Source organism: Cicer arietinum, chromosome 3 (genome assembly GCF_000331145.2).
Source record: "Cicer arietinum cultivar CDC Frontier isolate Library 1 chromosome 3, Cicar.CDCFrontier_v2.0, whole genome shotgun sequence".
NCBI lineage: Eukaryota > Viridiplantae > Streptophyta > Magnoliopsida > Fabales > Fabaceae > Cicer > Cicer arietinum.
In genome coordinates, this window is record NC_021162.2 from 55,158,047 (window position 1) to 55,161,073 (window position 3,027).

At 28.6% G+C, this 3,027-nt stretch overlaps 1 long non-coding RNA gene across 1 annotated transcript; it reads right to left on the minus strand.

Annotated features, from left to right (window-relative positions):
• Positions 1 to 1,261: 1,261 nt before the first annotated feature.
• Positions 1,262 to 2,388, minus strand: LOC113784559 (uncharacterized). Its single transcript, XR_003470630.2, has 3 exons — positions 2,252 to 2,388; positions 2,070 to 2,166; positions 1,262 to 1,493 (listed from the first exon to the last, which is right to left on the minus strand). It is a non-coding gene; the product is annotated as an uncharacterized lncRNA (long non-coding RNA).
• Positions 2,389 to 3,027: the final 639 nt, after the last annotated feature.

Below are 3,027 nucleotides of genomic sequence, written 5' to 3' on the forward strand. Positions count from 1 at the left end.
CACCCAATGTGCCCTACAACAACAAAAAATTGGTTAAGCAATTTTGTTTATAGACAACTAATAAATTAAATTCTCATCAATTAAAAAAGATAAAATTACGTACCCTGAATTATATGGTGCCAAGAACAATTTATCACTTTCTTTATTTCTTAAAAACATATCTACAATGTAGTGTTTTACATTGTCTGGATCGAGTTTGAACATCGACATCTTATGCGGAGACAAGAATGAGTATTTATTTGACAGTTTCCTCGTGCACACGACCTTCTCGTACAAAAACCTTCAATGAAAATTTTAAACTAGATTAATTACCAATACATTTAATTAATTACAAATAAATGCAATTAAAAGTATTTTTTACCTTATGTACAAGCTGATTACAGTAACACTCAGCTCCTTATGTTCGAGAAGATCGTACATTTGCTCCTTTTCGAGGTACTCAATATACTCATCTCCAAAGATGTCTTGATTCATTTGTACAATGGGCGAATCGTTGCTGCTGCCCATGTTCCTTTTTATTTGGATGTCAAGACACGCCCCGTATTTACCAAGGCGTGGCTGACTTTTATTAGGAGCAGCAGCAGCAGCGACCGATTATATGAGTTATGGGTGTGCATTTTACAGCGCTTTTTTGAGAAAGCGCTGTAAAATGCACACCCATAACTCATATAATGGGGTGCATATTACAGCGCTTTTTGTGAAGAAGCGCTGTAAAATGTGCATAACAAGCGCGCGTTGTATTTGCATGTTTTATAGCGCTTTTTTAAAAGCGCTGTAAATGGCTTAAAAAAAGCGCTGTAATATGCGTTTTTTCGCGTAGTGATTATTTTTAATTTGTTTCTATGTTGCTTGCTTATAAAAGATGTAAACTAGTTAGACGTGGCTTTTTTTTTTGTTTTATTAATTCAAATAACTAATTTACAAATAAACTCAATAATAAATAATTAAAATCCATACCACAAATTCTAGTCAAAAGTATAGTTGGGGACAAAAAAAATCAAAAAATGATAAAAACTTACACTATGGACAATTAAAATCCATACCACAAATTGACGTCTTACACTTATTACCTATTTTTTTTAATATGTGTAAACAAGATAATGAATAAAAACTTATATTTAAAGATGAAGGTAGTAATTAAAAATAAAAAGAAAACAAATACCAGTTTTCACGTTACAAAAACATATCTTTTTTATGAAGGAAAAAAAAAATAACAATAATGTTATAATTCATAAGTACGAAAGTTATAAAATAAAACAAATAACGACAATAATGTTATAACTCTTAAGTTTGAAAATTATAAGTTAAAACAGATAATAACAATAAATTTTGAGGAATACAAAGAGTTTTAAATGTAGTTATTAAATTTAGAGTTACATTTAAATTCAATGGATCTCCACTCATACAACAAAATCAACAATTAATATTGAAAAAACTCCATTATCATAAGAAAAGCTCCATTGATTTCTTATCATTGCCAAGTTTAAGGATAGCTGCATATAAATATATAATATGAGGAGAGACAAAGAAGACGTAAGTAGATCTTACATCATATAAAATGAATAAGTCAAAAATAGGTGACCATGCACCCATGAATCATATAGAGCATGATCACAAAAATCACACGATATAAATGGATGATCTTTCAATGCTCAAAATGTACTCTTTGAAATTCATGTGGTGCCAAACAAATGTAGAAAAACTTGGATAGAGAGGTTATGCTTTATGTCATTTGCAAAGTGCAACACTCCTCTAGATTATATGTATTGCGTGCACTCTCACGAAGACATCCTATAGATAACACCCCAAAGTGTAAAACTCAATAAATTACTCTCTTTCCATAAAGTCTAAACTTTACTTCTAAATTTTTTAGATGATATATCAAACACCTAAGTCTTAATAAAAAAATTACACAGTTCTAATGATATTAATTAATGAAATTGAAAGTTTGAAAGAAATATATGAATGTGTGAAAGAAATTATATATAAGAGAAACAACATTTCGATGAGAAAAAAAAAAACTAAAAGCTTTAACATAATAGATAAATGAATTTTAACTTAAGTGTTACCTTCCGCATTCACAATTATGCTCAGAGCAATACATGAAATGGAGAGGGGGACATGGATATTTTTTACAATCATTGTGTGACTTACATCTATGTTTTGCTGTAATGTAAAATAAAAATAAAGAAATGTTATTTAAAAATAATGGAAGGTTGTGTATAACATAAAAATATGAAAATGAACTTACCACCGTCGGCGACTAAAAGAAGAAATAAAGACACTAAAAGGATCATAGTGTAAACAACCTTTAGAATTTCAGCCATTTTTTCTATCTTTTTATGCGACAAGTAGACAATTGTTTGATCACCTTATATAATAAAAACCTATGTTATGTTTACTTCAATTAAAAAGTTTCTACTGTACATTGATGTATCATGTTAGTGCAAGAAACACTTCATTACAATTACAATAATTAATAAATGTCTCTAATGTACATTGATGTATCATGTTTGCCCCTTTAGATAATGTAATTGATCACTTGACCTTAGAATAGATCTAAACATAAAAAATATTATTTGTAATTAGAGTTCATTTTTGTTTACTTACCTTAAATTATTATTATTTTCTTCCCTTCCTTTTCATATTAGAATAAAGATCAAAACAAAAATTATGCTTCAATTAATTATGTTATATTATATTTTAAAAATATATGAATATATACTAATACAACACTTTTTAAAAAAACGCTGTCAAGATACTAATAGTTATATATAACAACAAAAGCCTTTGACTAGGGTTTTTTATTAAAGAGTTGTCATAAGGTCAAAATATTTTCAACACTTTATCTATAAGTGATGTTAAAAATCTCTCCGGTGTTTATGGCAAAAAGTCCAAACTCGGATTCACCATCTACCCTTCTCCTCATGTATAACAAATCAATCTTAAAACTAGTGTTTCAAACTTGAGAATCACGATATTCGATGTTGGGATTCAAATGTCGTTGATGCACTAGATTCAAAATGT